Source organism: Oncorhynchus nerka, linkage group LG20 (assembly GCF_034236695.1).
Source record: "Oncorhynchus nerka isolate Pitt River linkage group LG20, Oner_Uvic_2.0, whole genome shotgun sequence".
NCBI classification, from domain to species: Eukaryota; Metazoa; Chordata; class Actinopteri; order Salmoniformes; family Salmonidae; genus Oncorhynchus; species Oncorhynchus nerka.
This window is the reverse complement of record NC_088415.1, coordinates 25292800-25315001: the sequence shown is the minus strand read 5'-3', so window position 1 is coordinate 25315001 and position 22202 is coordinate 25292800. Positions and strand designations below refer to the sequence as shown.

The following is a 22202-nucleotide window of genomic DNA, read 5'->3' as shown; positions in this document are numbered from 1 at the left end:
GAGTAAAAAAATAAAATTAAAATAAAAACACACTCCGCACCTGAACGTCTAAAACTATATAGTATGTACAAATTATTATATGTTTTCAAATTACTGCCCATTATCTGGCCCGCAAATTGATTTTGACATTTAAAAAAAGAATCCAGATGTGGCCCTTGAGCCTAAATGTTTTCCCACCCCTGGGTTAGGGGTTATGTTTTGGTTGAGTTTTAGTGTCATGGAAATTAATTAAATAATTTCTGTTAATGTAAATAATTTAGGCACATTTTTAAAATATTTTACATAAAATAAACATAGCAGACAGGATCGGAATATGACACTTCAGTGCATATGCGTGTGTGCGCAAGCGTCACCTGCATGTGTGTGAGTGTGCCTTGCTCAAGGAGAGAGACAGCCGGACATTACATTCCCTCTATGATTGCAGCAGTAGTAGGCCTAGCCTATAAAATATGATAGAGAACAGACTAATTGGGTAGCCAATTCAAAACATATATTGTAGCCTGGCCAGTTAACTAGAGCGATAACTGTTTAGTTGTTATTAGTCATGTCCCAGAAAACGTTCCACCTACACTTGCGAATAAGGCCATAAAAAGTGTCATACAGATTATTCATTTAAATTATTATTTTTGACGAAACTAACAATTAACTTTGTCATTGTATTAGTTGGGATTCTTTTTAATCTCGATGAATCGAGTCATGTTAATCAAAATAATAAAGTGTGAATTGTGATCAGTAGTTTTATGAACTGGTTTTGTAGATACTTCCAGTTGATTTGGGCATTCGATGTATGAGACATTGCAAGTCAATAGATACTAATCAGCCTGCAAAGTAAACACTTCTAAGGTAGCTAAGAGAAACATGACTAAACTAGAAAAGGTGAATTTCCTGAAGAAAATTTGTGGGCTTGTTTCAGCTGAATAAAAATATTAGTAACCGACCATACAGTTAGCCATTTGATCTTTGGTATATTGAAGGAGCACATTATTGTATAAAGGTATAAAACATATTTGGTTGCAATGTTTTACATCAAGGGTGGTCAACCATCATCCAGGAGAACTACTGGGTGTGCAAGCTTTTGTTCCAGTCCCCCTCTAACAAAACACATTTTAGAAATGAGCTGCTCAACCGGGCCTTGATAAATGAACATTTATGTGTATGATCCAGTACCTCTCCAGACTGAGGGAAAGGGGGATACCTAGTCAGTTGCACAACTTAATGCATTCAACCGAAAATCTGTCTTCAGCATTTAACCCAACACCTTGGATTGACCCCATGTGTATTATTCAGTTGCCTAATAGGTATTCTACTTGGTGGGGTGGGTTAAGTGCCTTGCACAACAACAGGAAATGGTACATGGGATCAGAGAGCAGCTTCCCAGTGTCGGTACTACATTTATGCTTACTTCTTTTGTACATAGAGACGCCACAAATTGTTGGTCATGGAAATTTGGTTAAAAGTAATGGAGAAGTCATGAATTTCCATCTGTCAAAATGTTTATGAAACCTATAGTGTTGTTTGTCACAGATCGTGTGAAGGCTGAGATGGACCTGAAGGAGCTCAGTGAGACAGTACAGCATCAACAACAACAACAGGGGTCATCACTCCTCCTCACCACCCCCAAGAGACCCATGAGGAGCCTGGACAAGACCATCGAGAGCTGCAAGGCCCAACTAGGTACACACATACTTTCACACACCATCCATGAATTGTGTCTAGAGCAGGGATTGGCAACTCTAGTCCACGGGGCCGGAGTGGTGTCACCCTTTTCCCCATCCCTAGCAAACACAGCTGATTTAAACTAATTGCATTCTAAGCTCATTATTGGAGTCAGATGTGTTAGCTGGGGCTGGGGCAAAAGTGTGACACCAATCAGGTCCCAGAGGACTGGAGTTGCCCATCCCTAGTCTAGAGGAACAAATTTGAAGACCTATAAATGATACGCTCATGTTCATCATGTATTAATTCTATGATTTATATGTGGTTTCTTTATCCCTGTGCAGGCATTGATGAGATCTCTGAGGATGTATATAAGGGTGTGGAACACAGTGACTCTGAGGATTCTGAAAAGTCAGACTCCAGCAACAGCGAGTACCTTAGCGACGAGGATCACAGACTGAAGAGCGCCGCCCATGACAACAAGGACAAAGCAGAGAGGGAGTCTAGAAAGAGGCCCAAGGCAAGCACACCGGTAGAGGACAAGGGGGCAGTCACAGGGACCAGGGATAAAAAAAACTCTGAAGCCCTGCTCAAAGACAGACATGGCAGCAATGGTCCAGAGAGAGATTCCCGGGAGAAGCCCATGACTCCCCAGACTCAGCCCCCCACAGACAGGCCCAAGGCCCTAGAGGTGGGTAGGGCAGGCGCACCCCGGGCCCTTGCTGGCCCAGACCAGGACTCCGACTCAGAGAGGAGCTGGTGATTGACCTGGGGGATGAGCAGGGGGGCAGAGACCGTAAGAGAGCCAGGAGGGAGCCAGGGGCTGTAGCCGCTAAGCCCACGAAGGAGCCCCCTGGCACCAAGCTGGAAGGTGAGGGCTCATTTCAAGTCTTGTTTATTTTGTTTTGTGTACTCTAGTTGCTTTGTATGATAATTTTTTGAGAGACTGAGGCTTAAAGGCTCATCAGATGGGAGGAAAATACAGTTTGTCTGTCTTTATTTAATCAATGTTTTTTTTCTCTCTGACCAGGTAAATTCCCCACCGTATTGACCCCCCCTCTAGCCTCTGCCACCTTGTCCAACCCCAAAGACCCCAGTCAGCCCCTCATCAACCCCACACTCAACCTGTCCTCTAGCCAGCCCAACACGGCCTTCACCACCCCCCCTGCAGCTCCCACCCCAGCTACCACCCTCTCCTCCACAGCTGCCTCAGCCCAGTCGGCAGCGAAGAAACAGCGCCCCCTGCTGCCCAAAGAGACAGCTCAGGCAGTGCAGAGGGCAGTGGTGTGGAACCCCGCCAACAAGTTCCAGACGTCCTCCCAGAAGTGGCCCATGCAGCAGGAGGAGCAGCCGGCTGGGCCAAACCAGACACAGGTTCCTGTCCAGGCTCCGACGCAGGCACAGACACGCAGCCCACAGCAGGTCCAGTCACAGCAGCAGTTGCAGGCATCCTCCAGTACACGTTACCAGACCAGACAGGCAGCAAAAGGTACATAGAAACCCAGTCCACTAAACACAACTCCCCAAACTCTGTAAACGCATACACAATTATCTTATATTAGTTCATATGAGCTGAATTGTAGTTTTCTTTCATTCCTCATTCCTCTTTTCTTCTGTGGTTTGCAGCCGTGCAGCCTAAAGATGGTCCCCAGACCTCAACCTCATCAGTTACCTTGGTCACCTCTGGTGCCTCCTCCACCTCTTCCTCCTCTTACCTGGCAGGAGACTTACAGATCCCCACAGCTTCAGCAGATGTGGCAGCTGACATCGCAAAGTACACCAGCAAAGTGAGTTAGCCTGATGCTATATGTCTAAACAGAATAAATAGATGGAAACTTTACAGGGGAAAGTTTATTGATTCACAGATTATATTTGTGTTATATTGATATGGAAAGTTACCCTGACTGTGATCAATCTGTGAATTGTTATAATCTCACCTGATCTCTTCAGATGATGGACACGATTAAAGGGACGATGACAGAAATCTACAACGACCTTTCCAAAAGCACTTCAGGAAACACAATCGCAGAGGTGAGTGCTGCTGAAGAGACTTTTGGTTGAGTCTGTAACATAAGTAAACTTCTCTCCTGTCTCACTGCATTGTGATAACTGTTGAATATTTTTGCCCAGATCCGGCGGCTGAGGATAGAGATAGAGAAGCTTCAGTGGCTACATCAGCAAGAGCTGTCGGAGATGAAACACAATCTTGGTTTGTTATACTTGCCCTTTCCTTAAAAATATAATCATCTTTTAGGTTGGTATCAATGTGAGTGTACAAAATAATAAGAACACCTTCCTAATATTGAGTTGTACAGCCCCTTTGCCACCAGAACAGTCTCAATTCGTCAGGGCTTGGACTCTACAAGATGTCTAAAGCGTTCCACAAAGATGCTGGCACATGTTGACGCCATTGCAAGTTAGCTGATGGCCTTTGTGTGGTGGACCATTCTTGATACATACAGGAAACTGTTGAACGTGAAAGACCCAGCAGCGTTGCAGTTCTTTACACAAACTGGTGCGCCTGGCACCTACCACCATACCCCATTCAAAGGCACTTAAATATTTTGTCTTGCCCATTCACCCTCTGAATGGCACACATAGACAATCCATGTCTCAATTATCTCAATGCTTAAAAATCCTCCCCTTCATCTATACTGATTTGAAGTGGATTTAATAAGTGACATCAATAAGGGATCATACCTAAATTCACCTGGTCAGTCTATGTCATGGAAAGAGGGATCCCTAGTCAGTTGTCCAACTGAAATGTGTCTTCTGCATTTAACCCAACACCTCTGAATCATAGAGGTGCGGGGGGCTGCCATAATCGACATCCACGTCTTTGGCGCCCGGGGAACAGTGGGTTAACTGCCTTTCTCAGGGGCAGAACGACAGATTTTTACCTTGTCAGCTTGGGGATTCGATTCAGGAACCTTCCGCTTACTGGCCCAAGGCTCTAACCATTCCTAATGTTTTGTACATGTATGTTTGTCTTTGTCAGCAAATTCATGTGTGTATGAGATTGACTAATGTGTTATCTTATCTATGTGTTTCTAACATTTTAATAATGCAAGTGTGTGGATTATAGCTGTGTTTCTAATATACTCATTCAATGTATGTGTTGTAGGAAGTTTATAAAACACATGCATAGTACACATTTTTATCCATGTGTTACATTCATATTCATTCATTATATTTGATATCAAGTGAATTTTACATAGATTTTCTAAATGTGTCCTGTCATGTCCTGTAGAGCTGACTATGGCAGAGATGAGGCAGAGTCTGGAGCAGGAGAGGGAGCGTCTGGTGGCGGAGGTGAAGAAGCAGATGGAGGTGGAGAAACTGCAGGCAGTGGATGAGACCAAGAAGAAGCAGTGGTGTGCGAACTGCAGGAAGGAGGCCATCTTCTACTGCTGCTGGAACACCAGCTACTGTGACTACCCCTGCCAGCAAGCCCACTGGCCAGAACACATGAAGTCCTGCACACAGTCAGGTAAAATAATAATTTAGTTATTACACACACAAAAGATGTCATTTGCACCAAAAATGTCCTATGCGCCAACATTTCTGAAAAACCCCACTCCAGGGTTTCTTCTTGATTATAAAGGGGCTTAGTTGATGGGCATTTACAAATCTCTTCAAAGAGCTGAGATTTCTTTTTGCAGTTTTAAAGCTAATTTCCTGCAGTTCTACATATGCTGGCATGAAGCTGAGAAGAAATGTTGCAGTTTTCAAGCTAGTTTCCTGCAATTCTATGCATTTTTACATGGATAATGCAGTGTTATTTTGCTCAAACATGATAACTAAATGAATACTAAACTCAGCAAAAAAAGAAACGTCCTCTCACTGTCAACTGCGTTTATTTTCAGCAAACTTAACATACAGTATTTAGTCAGCCACCAATTGTGCAAGTTCTCCCACTTAAAAAGATGAGAGAGGCCTGTAATTTTCATCATAGGTACAGTTCAACTATGACAGACAAAATGAGAAAAAAAATCCAGAAAATCACATTGTAGGATTTTTTATGAATTTATTTGCAAATTATGGTGGAAAATAAGTATTTGGTCAATAACAAAAGTTTATCTCAATACTTTGTTATATACCCTTTATTGGCAATGACAGAGGTCAAACGTTTTCTGTAAGTCTTCACAAGGTTTTCACACAATTTTGCTGGTATTTTGGCCCATTCCTCCATGCAGATCTCCTCTAGAGCAGTGATGTTTTGGGGCTGTTGCTGGGCAACACGGACTTTCAACTCCCTCCAAAGATTTTCTATGGGGTTGAGATCTGGAGACTGGCTAGGCCACTCCAGGGCCTTGAAATGCTTCTTACGAAGCCACTCCTTCGTTGCCCAGGCGGTGTGTTTGGGATCATTGTCATGCTGAAAGACCCAGCCACGTTTCATCTTCAATGCCCTTGCTGATGGAAGGAGGTTTTCACTCAAAATCTCACGATACATGGCCCCATTCATTCCTTCCTTTACACGGATCAGTCGTCCTGGTCCCTTTGCAGAAAAACAGCCCCAAAGCATGATGTTTCCACCCCCATGCTTCACAGTAGGTATGGTGTTCTTTGGATGCAACTCAGCATTCTTTGTCCTCCAAACACGATGAGTTGAGTTTTTACCAAAAAGTTATATTTTGGTTTCATCTGACCATATGACATTCTCCCAATCTTCTTCTGGATCATCCAAATGCTCTCTAGCAAACTTCAGACGGGCCTGGACATGTACTGGCTTAAGCAGGGGGACACGTCTGGCACTGCAGGATTTGAGTCCCTGGCGGCGTAGTGTGTTACTGATGGTAGGCTTTGTTACTTTGGTCCCAGCTCTCTGCAGGTCATTCACTAGGTCCCCCCGTGTGGTTCTGGGATTTTTGCTCACCGTTCTTGTGATCATTTTGACCCCGCGGGGTGAGATCTTGCGTGGAGTCCCAGATTGATGGAGATTATCAGCGGTCTTGTATGTCTTCCATTTCCTAATAATTGCTCCCACAATTGATTTCTTCAAATCAAGCTGCTTACCTATTGCAGATTCAGTCTTCCCAGCCTGGTGCAGGTCTACAATTTTGTTTCTGGTGTCCTTTGACAGCTCTTTGGTCTTGGCCATAGTGGAGTTTGGAGTGTGACTGTTTGAGGTTGTGGACAGGTGTCTTTTATACTGATAACAAGTTCAAACAGGTGCCATTAATACAGGTAACGAGTGGAGGACAAAGGAGCCTCTTAACCTTTTTTGACTAGGGGCCAATATTTTCATTTTTGGAAAAATAACGTACCCAAAGTAAACGGGAATAATAAAAAATAATATTTTTGGGATCTAACTGGGAGTCTCGTGAGTGAAAACATCCGAAGCTCATCAAAGGTAAACGATTTCATTTGATTGCTTTTCTGATTTCCGTGACCAAGTTACCTGCTGCTAGCTGGACAAAATGCTATGCTAGGCTATCGATAAACTTACACAAATGCTTGTCTAGCTTTTGATGGTAAGCATATTTTAAAAATCTGAGATGACAGGGTGATTAATAAAAGGCTAAGCTGTGTCTTATATTTCACTTGGGATTTTCATGAATAGGAATATTTTCTATGAATATTTATGCCCGTTGTGTTATGCTAATTAGTGTCAGTCGATGATTACGCTCCTGGATGCGGGATGTGGAGTCACTAGAGGTCTTAAAGAAGAAGTTCTGTGAGAGCCAGTAATCTTGCTTGTTTGTAGGTGACCAAATACATACTTATTTTCCACCATAATAAATTCATTAAAAATCCTACAATGTGATTTTCTGGATTTTTTTTTCTCATTTTGTCTGTCATAGTTGAAGTGTACCTATGATGAAAATTACTCATCTTTTTAAGTGGGAGAACTTGCACAATTGGTGGCTGACTAAATACTTTTTTGCCCCACTGTATGTAAGTAAATATTTGCATTAACATAAGATTCAACAACTGAGAAGGGCTACTAGTTCCCCTTTGGGAACTCACCCCCCCTGAGCTGTAATGTGGCGCAGGGAACGCAAGAAATAATCCTAAAAATATTTAACCTCCACAGAATCGCTTGAAAAATGGCTCAAATGAAAGATAAAGAAGTTATTTATCTACCCAGCAAGTCAGATTTCTAAAATGTTTTACGGCGAAAACATAGCACATATTTATGTCCAACCACCACTGCATACATACTTCATTAGCTTAGCCAAGTAGGAAAAAATATGCAATCAACAAACGCAGGATTAAAAGAAAAATAATTTCACTAACCTTTTGAAATCTTCATCAGATGACAGTAATATAACATGTTACACAGTACATTCATTTTTTTTCAATAATATGCAATATATATCCATAAATATCTGTTTACAATTATGCATCGTTCAAAAAATGCTACTCCAATGTCAGGAGAAATAAATAGCTCCGGCAGATAACGTCAGCAAACAAGGAATACACATCATAAACTTTGACTAAATATGCATGTTTTACATATGTATGGCAAGATAAACTTCTTCTAAATGCAATTGCTATGTTACAATTATTTTTAACGTTACATTTGGCGTTTACTAGGCTATAATAGAGAGTCGGCGCTCTCAGTTAGCATGCTGACTCCTCTATCATGGAGTCGGCAGAAACCCAAAATGAAGACGTAAATATTCCCTTACCATGGCTGTTCTTGCTTCAGAAGACGTGGAAGGGTTAATACTCACCAAGTTAGCGTTCAGTTTGCAAGTCTGTGTCTTTCCGTTCTCAAACTAGACACTTTTCGGTCTAAATGTATGCAAATTTCAAGTGGCTGCGCACCAAAACGTCGAAAGTATACATTATATTTCGAGTAAACTTATCAAACTATGTTTATAATTAAGCCTTAGCATGTTATAAAGGTCTACAGCAATCGTGAGGGCGAACAGATTAGCACACGTTGTTCAGTCTGTCCTGGGAGAAAGAGAGAGAAATCTTCAGTCTCCCATTGGTGAAATTTTTTTTGTGCGTCACCGGGACGTTTGGTCACGCTGAACGTCTCGTGAGCACGTGATTCTCGCAGTTACAGGCCTCATCGAAAGCAGGCTTCACGCTGAAGACATAGAACGTGTTTCCATGGTTATAGCTCTTTGGGAAGTGTGTAAACAATGACGTCAAAGTGAGGGCAACTTTTCCCATTACAAGAGAGACTTTGGGAGAATGCATGCCCTGAGAGTTCTGCTTTAGCTAGAGACAATATTTAAACGGTTTTATAAGCTTTAGAGTGTTTCCTATTCGATAACAATTTTTAATTGCATATATTAGCAACTTTTGACAAAAATTTATCATGGTTTATATGGGTGCCGAATTCCTCCAGAAGGGGCAGTATTCAGGGCTAGCCCCAACAGGTTTTAAACTGAACAAGTTCCACAGACATGTGACTAACAGAAATGGAATAATGTGTCCCTGAACAAAGGGGGGAGGGGTCCAAATCAAAAGTAACAGTCAGTATCTGGTGTAGCCACCAGCTGCATTAACTTATTGGTGACAGAGGCCAGTATTTTCACATCCGGATGAAATGCATGCCCAAATTCAACTCCTACTCATCCCCAGAAGATAAGATATGCATATTATTAGTATTGGATAGAAAATACTCTGACGTCTTTAAAACAGTTTGAATCATGTCTGTGAGTATAACAGAACTTATTTAGCAGGCGAAACCCAGAGGACAAACCATTCAGATTTTTGGGGGGTTCACTCTTTTCAATAGGGTTTCATTGGGAATCCAGATTTCAAGGGACATTCTTGCTGTTCCTATTGCTTCCACTGGATGTCAACAGTCTTTAGAAATTTGCTGAGGTTATTCCTTTATGTAATGAAGAAGTACGGCCATCTTGAACGAGGGTCACTTGAAGTTAGATACTGTTAGATAGAGGCGCGTGACCAGAAAGCTAGCTACAGTTTGTTTTCCTCCTGTATTGAACACAGATCATCCCGTCTTAAATTTTATTGATTATTTACGTTAAAAAATACCTCAAGTTGTATTACAAAAGTAATTTGAAATGTTTTGGCAAAGTTTACAAGTACATTTTGAGATATTTTGTAGTCACGTTGCGCAAGTTGGAACCGGATCAAACGCTCCAAATAAATTGACATTTTGGATATATATCGACAGAATTAATCGAACAAAAGGACCATTTGTGATGTTTATGGGACATATTGGATTGCCAACAAAAGAAGCTTGTCAAAGGTAAGGCATGAATTATATTTTTATTTCTGCATTCTGTGTCGCGCCTGCAGGGTTGTGTCATGACTTTGCCCTCTTTGGGTACATCGAGCACCATCCCCCGCTCTCTGCTCCTACAACCAGACTGCTGTGGTCAGAGAGAGATCATAATTTCCTGAGGAGAGGATCTCCTCATGGCCACACAGTATAACGACAGAGTGAACTTAGGGATAGAGAACAAAGGAATTTCTTCCACCTCACAGAACTTGAGGTCCGAACAACATTTATGTTCCGTGTAAGGTATAAAAGATCGGTGAAGAATCCAGCTATGAACTGGTCCGTTTGTTACATTTTGGTGAGGCTCATGGGAGACGGTGCGGCCACATTACCATAACGCTGTTTATATAATAGCCTCAGATATGAGGTTCACATCTAATTGTTGTATAAGATGATTGAGTGAGGATAATACTGTTTGTAAAATTGTGTAATGTGATGTTGGACAGTTTAATGAAGGAAACTCCCAATTCCATTTTGAGTTGAACTAAATCAGAGAACCACCCCAGTTAGGGTTAGGCATCCTGGAACAGCCCCTTTTCTGCAATTCCGAATAAGAAGTTCTCAGTAGACCATGTTTTCCTCCATTACGAAGGGACAAAGGTTGCAGACCATTGCTGAATCTTTTAACCATACCACGTGGTTAAACTCTTAGACTATCGATACCGACAGAATAAGAACAAGTCTTTGATATTAAATACTAGTCTGCAGCTAGGAATTCGGTATCATTGAACGCGAAGTACGACAACAGCCGAAACACCCATTCTACAACAACATGAATGAATGTCGCTCTGAACTATACCCTCTAACATTTACATTTACATTTGAGTCATTTAGCAGACGCTCTTATCCAGAGCGACTTACAAATTGGTGCATTCACCTTAAGACATCCAGTGGAACAGCCACTTTACAATAGTGCATCTAAATATTTTAAGGGGGGGTGAGAAGGATTACTTTATCCTATCCTAGGTATTCCTGAAAGAGGTGGGGTTTCAGGTGTCTCCGGAAGGTGGTGATTGACTCCGCTGTCCTGGCGTCGTGAGGGAGTTTGTTCCACCATTGGGGGGCCAGAGCAGCGAACAGTTTTGACTGGGCTGCGCGGGAACTGTACTTCCTCAGTGGTAGGGAGGCGAGCAGGCTAGAGGTGGATGAACGCAGTGCCCTTGTTTGGGTGTAGGGCCTGATCAGAGCCTGGAGGTACTGAGGTGCCGTTCCTCTCACAGCTCCGTAGGCAAGCACCATGGTCTTGTAGCGGATGCGAGCTTCAACTGGAAGCCAGTGGAGAGAGCGGAGGAGCGGGGTGACGTGAGAGAACTTGGGAAGGTTGAACACCAGACGGGCTGCGGCGTTCTGGATGAGTTGTAGGGGTTTAATGGCACAGGCAGGGAGCCCAGCCAACAGCGAGTTGCAGTAATCCAGACGGGAGATGACAAGTGCCTGGATTAGGACCTGCGCCGCTTCCTAACAACGACAGAGAGAGAGAGAGGACGAAAACTCTCCAACAGAAACAAACTTTTCAACACTTTTCAACACACTGAGCGTAAATATATATATTGATTGCAATTGTTCCCGAATGAGTGAGCGTTCATGTGCAAAGGATTAGCATTTCAATTGTTATAATTATTAACTCTGTAGTGACTTCTCAATCGACCCCCACTTACCTTTTGTGTAACAAGCCGCCATGCCAGTTTAGCCCACTAGGGCACATTCCCCTATCATTTCTTGTAACCAAATTTACTTTGTTTGTTTGTGTGCACTTCTGTGATTGTTTAGTTAGTTAATAAATACATGATTTAAGACAATTGATGTATGGATGACTCATAGTGAAGACTGCGTTCGTGCAGATAACCAACCATTTACGATGTTTGGAATGAGCCTAACGTGAGGTAAAATAAATAATTCATTAATCAGAAGACTATTGACCAGATATAAAAATATCGTTGGTGCCCCGTCTTCCTAGTTAATTACAGTTACATGATTAATCAGTTTGATCGCGTAATACTAATTACAGAGGATCTTTGATAAAAACTAAGTCTTCAATTTAATTATAGTAAAGACACGACAGTTGAAATATGCTCTCTTTGTTTACGGAGGTGCTATCGTCAGATAATAGCATTGTTTGCTTTCGCCGAAAAGCCTTTTTGAAATATGACATGTTGGCTGGATTCACAACAAGTGTAGCTTTAATTTGCTATCTTGCATGTGTGATTTAACGAAAGTTAGATTTTTTATAGTAATTTATTTGAATTTGGCGCTCTGCATTTTCCCTGGCTTTTGGCCAGATGGGATGCTAGCGTCCCATATATTCCGGAGAGGTTAAGTACTGTAGTGCATCTCCTCCTCATATTTGCCAGTTCTTGCTGTGAGATGTTACCCCACTCTTCCACCAAGGTACCTGCAAGTTTCCAGACATTTCTGGGGGGAATGGCCCTAGCCCTCAACCTTCGATCCAACAGGTCCTAGACGTGCTCAATGGGATTGAAATCCGGACTCTTCGCTGGCCGTGGCAGAACATTGACATTCCTGTCTTGCAGAAAATCACGCACAGAACGAGCAGTATGACTGGTGGCATTGTCATGCTGGAGGGTCATGTCAGGATGAGCCTGCAGGAAGGGTACCATATGAGAGAGAAGGATGTCTTCCCTGTAACGCACAGCGTTGAGATTGTCTGCAATGACAACAAGCTCAGTCCGATGATGCTGTGACAAACCTCCTCAGACCATGACGGACCCTCCACCTCCAAATCGATCCCGCTCCAGAGTACAGGCCTCTGTGTAATGCTCATTCCTTAAACGCGAATCCGACCATCACCCCCGGTGATGCCAGTCCTGTCTGGTCCAGCGAGGGTGGGTTTGTGCCCATAGGCGACGTTGTTGCTGGTGATGACCTGCCTTACCACAGGCCTACAAGCCCTCAGTCCAGCCTCTCTCAGCCTATTGTTGACAGCACTGATGGAGGGATTGTGTGTTCCTGGTGTAACTCGGGCAGTTGTTGTTGCCATCCTGTACCTGTCCTGCAGGTGTGATGTTCAGATGTAATGATCTCTGTAGCGCTGTCTTAGGCGTCTCATAGTACGGACATTGCAATTTATTGCCCAGGCCACATCTGCAGTCCTCATGCCTCCTTGCAGCATGCCTCAGGCACATTCACGCAGATGAGCAGGGACCCTGGACATCTTTCTTTTGGTGTTTTTCAGAGACAGTAGAACGGCCTCTTTAGTGTCCTAAGTTTTCATAACTGTGACCTTAAGACACTAACAGCTTACAGACGGTAGGCAATTAACCTCTTCAGTCGACCCTCTACTTTTTTGAACATTCTGTTAAAAATCGCGCAACATTTCAGCGCCCTGCTACTCATGCCAGGAATATAGTATATGCATTTGCTTAGTCTGTGTGGATAGAAAACACTCAGACGTTTAAAAAACTGGTTAAATCACTGCTGTGGCTTTACCAGAACGGCATTTACATCGAAAAGCACAGGAAAAACTGATCACTGAAAATGGGAAAATATATCCATGCGCTACTTGATCCCATTGATAAAGGTGAACCACAATTAATTGACTGAGGTTGCAGTACCTACAGCTTCCACACGGTGTCTAGAGTCTTGTCATTTCCTTGTAGAGTCTTGTTTTTTCTTGGTCAAACACATGCAGGACACCGTATCTAATCCGGTCTAGGACCGGATATTTTCGTTGAGTTTCTAGCCGGACATTTTTCCAGACGGACAGCTAATGATCTTTACATCGCCTCCTGATGAATTTTATCGCTTATTAACGTTTACTAATACCTAAAGTTGCATTACAAACGTATTTCGAAGTGTTTTGTGAAAGTTTATCGTCGACTTTTTGAATTTTAAAAAATGACGTTACGTTTTGAAACAATGTTTTTTTCGTTTATCACACAGTCTACATATAACGATATCTAGGCTTTATATGGACCGATTTAATCGAAATAAAGACCCAAATAGTGTTTATGGGACATCTAGGAGTGCCAACAAAGAAGATGGTGAAAGGTAATGAATGTTTTCTATTTTATTGTGCGGTTTGTGTAACGCCGAAATGCTAATTATTTTGTTTACGTCCCCTGTGGGTCTTTTGGGGTGTTGCATGCTATCAGATAATAGCTTCTCATGCTTTCGCCGAAAAGCATTTTAAAAATCTGACTTGTTGCCTGGATTCACAACGAGTGTAGCTTTAATTCGATACCCTGCATGTGTATTTTAATGAACTTTTGAGTTTTAACTAATACTATTAGCATTTAGCGTAGCGCATTTGCATTTCCAGAGCTCTAGTTGGGACGCAAGCGTCCCGAGTAGAAGCAACAGGTTAACGACCGTTCCACAGGTGCATGTTCATTAATTGTTTATGGTTCATTGAACAAGCATGTGAAACAGTGTTTACACCTTTTACAATGAAGATCTGTGAAGTTATTTGGATTTTTACGAATTGTCTTTGAAAGACAGGGTCCTGAAAAAGGGACGTTTCTTTTTTTGCTGAATTTATCAAATTCATTTGTTTTGGGAATTTAATTCTGCCTGACTGTCTAGTTTTTATTTAGGTGATTGTTAGTAGAGAAAGATGCACGATATATCAGTTAACATATTGGAATTGGACGATATTAGCCAAAAATGGCATCGGCCGATGTTTAGTTTAACCTCATAGTCCGCCCCATCCCGCATGCGGTATCGTTACTACAGCCTCAAGCTCATTACCATAACGCAACGTTAGCGATTTCTAAAAATCGCAAATGAAATGAAATAAATATGCCTGCTCTCAAGCTTATCCTTTTCTTAACAATCCTGTCGTCTCAGATTTTCAAAATATGCTTTTGAACCAGAGAAAATCAATAATTTGTGTAAGAGTGGTGATAGCTAGCTTAGCATTTAGCGTTAGCATTTAGCACGCAACATATTCACAAAAACCAGCCAAGGAATCAAATAAAATAATTTACCTTTGAAGAACTTCAGATGTTTCAATGAGGAGACTCTCAGTTACATAGCAGATGTCCAGTTTTTCCTGAAAGATTCTTGTGTAGGACACATCGTTCCGTTTTGTTACTATGCATTTGGCTACCGAAACTAACCGAAAATTCAGTCACCTACACGTCGAACTTTTTTCCGAAATAACTCCATAATATCGACTGAAACATGGAAAACGTTGTTTGAATCAATCCTAAAGGTGGTTTGTCATATATCTCTCCTTTGAAACCCCAGTCCTTGAAGCAAGCTTTGTTCTCTGATTCGAATGGAAAAATACTGGGAGCTGACTTTTGCGCACCAATTGCCACGCAGACACCAAGCGGGACACTTGGCAATTGTAGTCTCTTATGGTCAATCTTCCAATGATATGCCTACAAATACGTCACAATGCTGCAGAGACCTTGGGGAAACAAGAGAAAGTGTCCGTTCATTCCTGTCGCATTCACAGCCATATAAGGCGATCATGGAAAACGTAGCCTCAGAAATCCTGTTCATTTCCTGGTCGGTCAAACATCTTGGTTTTGCCCGAAGCATTTGTTCTAGGGGACTCACAGTGAAAATCTTTGCAGTTCTGGAAACGTAAGAGTGTCTTCTTTCCAAAACTATCAATTCCAAGCATATTCGAGCATCTTTTCGTGACAAAATATTGCGCTTAAAACGGGCACGTCTTTTTATCCAAAAATGAAATACTGCCCCTATAGGACTAACAGGTTAACGCCCGATTTGCAAAACCGACGTGCATACCTATATAATGAAGGTACATGATGTAATGATGCCACGTAAAAATTTTGCGCTATACGTGCAACACAGCATTCCTAAACAAGCTCACAATGTCTGCTGTGTGGATCGAGCAGTCAACAAGTCAAGCAGTCATTTGAAAGAGTAATAACATTTCAGCAATACAACTCAAAGGCGAAATCCATTAAAGCCAAGATAATGAAATTCATTGCCCTTGTCAATCAACTGTTTTCTGTCATGGGTGATGTTGGCTTTTGCCTACTGGTTGAGCACCGGTTAACACTACCAAGTGTGCTATTTTTCAGATGTTGCCCTGCCGAAGTTACACAGTAATAGTGTCACTGCTATTAGCTTCACGACACCCAAACGGAGTTCCATAGTATGTATATTTGTGTGTCAAAAATATACAGTAGCACTGTCAAAGCTGTACAACAAAGTCAGCAAACACCGGCCATGAACGATGGGTTTACAATACCGCTTTGGTAATAAAGCATAATTTGTTCGACCTCAACTTCTGGGGTAGCTAGCTTTAGCTTGGTACCTAGCTAGCACCAATACAACCAGCCTGAAAACAATGACCAGTAGAAACTGCAGTAATTTTCATTATTCTTAGCAATGATTTATGAATCCTTGTGAGTAAGTATTTGCTAGGTTGTCACTTGTTGTTTTCCTATTGAAATTGAACTTCAGTTCATGAAAATAAATAGCTAGCCAGCTACTGAACCCTGGTGCCCAAAGCTAACGTTATAAGCAGCCAGCTAGCTTAATCTGGCTAGAGAGGCTCGACCGGACCGGGTGGTGTGTTGTGAAGCTAGCCACAATAAGGATTAGGCACAATAGTGGAATTTGCAGGTTGCCTTCAAAATAGAGGTATGTCATTGACAGTGAAGCAAATAAATACAAATAGTAGAATTATGCCTTTTATTTTTGAAGTCTAACTGCGAAGTCCACTATTGTGGCTAATCCTTATTGTGACTAGCTTCACATAGATGGGTCCGATCACCATTAATCAAATATGAACTGTTTTATAAATTAGGGTAATTTTAGATGATGACACCTAACTATAGCTACTGAAACAGATTGTCGTTTTGCTATGTTTTTGGGGAAGAACATTTTTCGTATTCATGAGCTTTTTTTTAATGACCAACACTGTAGGTGCGCGAAACAACTTTACCAGCATTAAAGCATACGTATTGATGAATCCTTGTGACATATGAAATATGAGTCAGTGTAATCAATATGTAATAACTACGTAAAAAATGCATGAAATTATTATGAGACGTGCAGTCATATTCAGGTCCTGTTTGGTCAACAAACGTATTTGACACGTCAAATAGTGTTAAATAGTGTATTTGTTTTGACACACAAAGACCCAAACGTTGTTTCATAGAAATCCTGGTTGAGAATGAAACGCCTGAACAAATTAACAATTTAACAACACAGCAAGTAAGTGAAAAAAAAAAGGTTTTGATTATGTTTTACTGGTAATGGGGACATACGTAAATGCCAACAAAATAACTTTTTGGTCAGTGTGTGTGTGTGTGTGTGCAACCTTTATTTAACTAGGCAAGTCAGTTAATTTAAGAACAAATTATTATTTACATTGACGTCCTACCCCGGCCAAACCCGGGGACGCTGGGCCAATTGTGTGCTGCCCTATGGGACTCCCAATCACGGCCGGATGTGATTCAGCCTGGATTCTAACCAGGGACTGTAGTGACTCCTCTTGCACTGAGATGCAGTGCCTTAGATCGCTGCATCCATGTGTTTGTTTTTAAGTATTTAACTGTACTAGAATGCTTTAAAGGCCGCTAAAAAATGTATCGCTATCGTTTTTTTGGCAATGAAAATATTGGATATCGGTATCGGCCAAAAATGTTATATCGGTGCATCACTAATTGTTAGTTCTCAAAGATTATTATAGTCACAAATATATAGATTCATTTTTCCATCCCGGAAAATATATTTAAAAAAATATATACAATTTTGGATTTACGTGACCCGAATAAACTCTTAGGCAGCCCACCCAAGGATTACAATGGCAGAAAAGTCCCTGCTCTCGCACAAAAAAAACATACACATCGTCTTTCTCTGTATTTTACTATCTAAACTTGTATCATGTCCTCCTCCCTCTGTTCCGACAGCAACAGCTTCTCAACAGGAACCAGAGGTGGAGTCAACCTCTGACCCCTCAGCCAAACCACCAGGTCCCTCTTCCAGCGACCAGCCCCCCTCTGGTACAGCATCTGCCCCCACAGACAAAGGCTCCTCTCCTACCTGCAGCGTGGACAAGTGCAAGGACAGGGCCTCTGTTACTGTGCCCTAACCACTACACTGCACTCACACATTTTTACTCTACAATCCTACATTCTGTTAAATGTATGTATGTGTCTGTCGGAAAGGGACTAGAGGATATGTACAATAGACCAAATCTCTCTGCGACCAACTAATCTGGGAATGTCGAGCGAATCTCAGTATGACCACAGAGGCAATTAAACCACCAAACACCCTCAACCTCTCCTAGTCAGGCTCAGGGCTTTTAAATGCCATGGACACTCTTTGCATGAAGGCCTGCTACTCTGTGATTCAGCTGACTTGTCCCGTCTCGATTTGTTTAATGTCTGCTTCGTGATCTGATATTTCAAGCCATCTTTCATCCTCCTCAAAGTCTGTGCCCTAGACTGAAGGAGTTACTTACCTTGTCCTTGTGACTGTATTTCATCTGGATGTAATACATTTTCATTACCTCTCACCTCCTTTCATCCCCATTTGATGTCCCTCTTACCACCTACCTTAACGATATAGGTATCTACAGGAGAGCCCATCAAAATATCAGACATCAAAGTTTTCTGTATTCTGACAGCACTCTTAAAGGAAAACTCCACCCCAAAACTATATTCTGGTATTTGTTTCATTAGCCCATGGTTTATATAGTCCCAAAATGTTTTGCATGTCAGCAATCAAGTTTAAGATATGTAAATGTTAAAATACAGCCAGTATGATGCTGCGTATTGCATCATTTGGGTGGAATTTTCCTTTAGACAATCTTAAACTGTGATGCTGCTCTTTAGAATATACCCCAAGTCTTTATAGTTATTTGCCAACGGAAGTGAAACGGCACATTATTGTGCCAGCCATTTTTGGGACATCCAACAGATTTAAAATATAAATTCTACATTGTCAATACAGTTTAAAATATTTCATAATTTAGTAAATTGTCATTAAGTTATCAAACCCTCCCCCTGTGTGTGCATTATTGGTTCATACTCATATTATATAGTAATTCAGTGTTTACATAGAATTTAACCAACTGTGATGTATAAAAAAACAACAACATAATGGCTAAAACTGTACAATGCTTTTGTAAGAAGACACATGGACAATATTTATAGTGCTACAACAAGCATATGAGGTTCTCTTTTTTATAGCACTGTTTGTGAATGTTCAAAATGTCTTGAAACAGCTCGACTCTGGAAAACAGTTGTATTTGAAAATGCATTATAAGACTTCCTATGAATGTCACTAGGACCCTCTGTTCAGACTCTGTCAGATCTATTTCTCGCGTCTAACTTCGTTGTTGTGGTTACTTCGGACTATGATAAAGCGTGTTGGAGGGTAAAGGAAACTACAAAAGTTATTATTATACTGAGCATGTTTATTTGTCCCCTTTTTTGTCTCACGTGCTCTTGTTTACATATTGTACATACAGTAAATGGATTGTTAATGTCTTAAAGAAAACAATTAAAACAGGTCTGACCAACCTGTCTTGTGAAAGTGCTTTCTTGGAATAAGTGGGCTTTGTTGCCACCTGCTGTCCTACTGGTAACAATGTTTAATGGTTTAGCGAAGTAGCATTTGTTGGTGTGCTCAAATTCAAAGCTAGGCTATACAGCGTTTGTTTTCAATTTTATTGTTTACAAACATTGGAGTAAAACAAGCTTATATTTTGGGTTCTGATGGTGATACGACAATTGAATTTAGCTCATGAGGCATTTATAAGTTATTTTGATGTGTGTGTGTGTGTGTGTACAGTGGGGCAAAAAAGTATTTAGTCAGCCACTAATTGTGCAAGTTCTCCCACTTAAAAAGATGAGAGGCCTGTAATTTTCATCATAGGTACACTTCAACTATGACAGACAAAATAAGAAAAGAAAATCCAGAAAATCACATTGTAGGATTTTTAATTAATTTATTTGCAAAATATGGTGGAAAATAAGTATTTGGTCACCTACAAACAAGCAAGATTTCTGGCTCTCACAGACCTGTAACTTCTTCTTTAAGAGGCTCCTCTGTCCACTCGTTACCTGTATTAATGGCACCTGTTTGAACTTGTTATCAGTATAAAAGACACCTGTCCACAACCTCAAACAGTCACACTCCAAACTCCACTATGGCCAAGACCAAAGAGCTGTCAAAGGACACCAGAAACAAAATTGTAGACCTGCACCAGGCTGGGAAGACTGAATCTGCAATAGGTAAGCAGCTTGATTTGAAGAAATAAATTGTGGGAGCAATTATTAGGAAATGGAAGACATACAAGACTACTGATAATCTCCCTTGATCTGGGGCTCCACGCAAGATCTCAACCTGTGGGGTCAAAATGATCACAAGAACGGTGAGCAAAAATCCCAGAACAACACGGGGGGACCTAGTAAATGACCTGCAGAGAGCTGGGACCAAAGTAACAAAGCCTACCATCAGCAAGGGCATTGAAGATGAAACGTGGCTGGGTCTTTAAGCATGACAATGATCCCAAACACACCGCCTTGGCAACGAAGGAGTGGCTTCGTAAGAAGCATTTCAAGGTCCTGGAGTGGCTTAGCCAGTCTCCAGATCTCAACCCCATAGAAAATCTTTGGAGGGAGTTGAAAGTCCGTTTTGCCCAGCAACAGCCCCAAAACATCATTGCTCTAAAGGAGATCTGCATGGAGGAATGGGCCAAAATACCAGCAACAGTGTGTGAAAACCTTGTGAAGACTTACAGAAAACGTTTGACCTCTGTCATTGCCAACAAAGGGTATATAACAAAGTACTGAGATAAACTTTTGTTACTGACCAAATACTTATTTTCCACCATATTTTGCAAATAAATTCATAAAAAATCCTACAATGTGATTTTCTGGATTTTCTTTTTCTTATTTTGTCTGTCATAGTTGAAGTGTACCTATGATGAAAATTACAGGCCTCTCATCTTTTTAAGTGGGAGAACTTGCACAATTGGTGGCTGACTAAATACTTTTTTGCCCCACTATATGTGTGTGTATATATAAATTATTAAGTCCACAAAGGTTAGGTAGGAGGACTATTGGTAGGCTATTCTTTGAGCACAGAAGGCAGCTTTTGTGGTTACTTTAATTTTTGTAGCTGTACTTCCAAAAGGCTTTATGTAGAAGCACCTTTCCCCATAAAGACAACTCATCATGCATATAACCTGTTTGGCGTGGACATTGCCACAGGGCTTCCATCATTTGAAAGTAGTCAACTGGGTGGAGATTCCTTTGAATTGGGAGCAAATCAGCCAATGAAGAAGAAAATGTACTACTTTAAAATGGAGATCACCTCAGAGTGGCGAGGAGGAATCTTCCATGTCAGGAAACAACTTTACAATTTTTGGTATTCAGGTTTCACTCAAACGTTGTAAGCTTTGTTTTACTATTGACAGTTATAGCTGAGTTCTGGGATGGTTTTTAAATTTTCTCCCCTTAAATATAAGTAATCGGATTTATTTGTTTCAGTCTCTGAATTATTGGTGTAGTGTTAGCTGGTCTTGGACTGACTGGTCTTGGAACTGTGACAATGGGCAGCCTCACCCCGCTTGGCTCTGTGGGATATGTAGTGATTTTGCCAACACTGCCAGTACACAGCAGTGGTGGTCGGTCGGTAACGTTTAAGCTGAGGGAGGACAATTTTTTATTTATGAGCATGGCCTTATTTCTATTACAGCACATTGGATGACTGTTGGATGACTGTCATTCATATTCCATTTACCCAGCTCAATGTAACATCGTTAGGTTTAGGCTACTACATGATATTCAAATTTTCCCTATACCCATCATGAGGTTGCTACAACCTAGCCTATGATGTGGGTGCACAGGTCGAAATATATTTTTGAGTAATCAAGGTGACAAACAGTAACACGTTCAAAACCGCCTTGCACACTCTTGCCTGCATCTAGCTGATCTGGGGTGTAATCATTAGTCCAACAGTTGCAAACGAGAGTTTCTATTGGACAAATTCAGGTATGTTTTTCCCCATTTTGTTCCGTTTGCTTCCATTTTTAGAAGAAAAAAAAACAGAATCGGCAGAATGAATACACCCCTGATCACATGCAAACACAGTTCACTTTCATAGCAGCCACATATAAACAGCATGATCAGTTTGCTCGTTGTATAATTCCTTCTCACATCTATACGCTCTCCTCTCACCTTTTCCCTTCGCGTGTGGACTTCAGTGCACAACACATCAGCTGTATGTGACCAGGCAAAAAAAACTTTCCAAGCCAAACCTTTATATCATAACGCTAACCGCTACACAAAGCCTATATCGTTGTCACCATATTACCTAACATTATAGTCAACATAGCTACTAGAACTAATGCATTAGTAAACTCGCCACA

The 22202-nt window shown here is 41.3% G+C and overlaps 1 pseudogene; it reads left to right on the top strand.

Annotated features, from left to right (window-relative positions):
* Nucleotides 1–19346, top strand: part of LOC115102128 (MYND-type zinc finger-containing chromatin reader ZMYND8-like) — a 43446-nt pseudogene extending 24100 nt beyond the window's left edge.
* The last annotated feature ends 2856 nt before the right edge of the window (nt 19347–22202 follow it).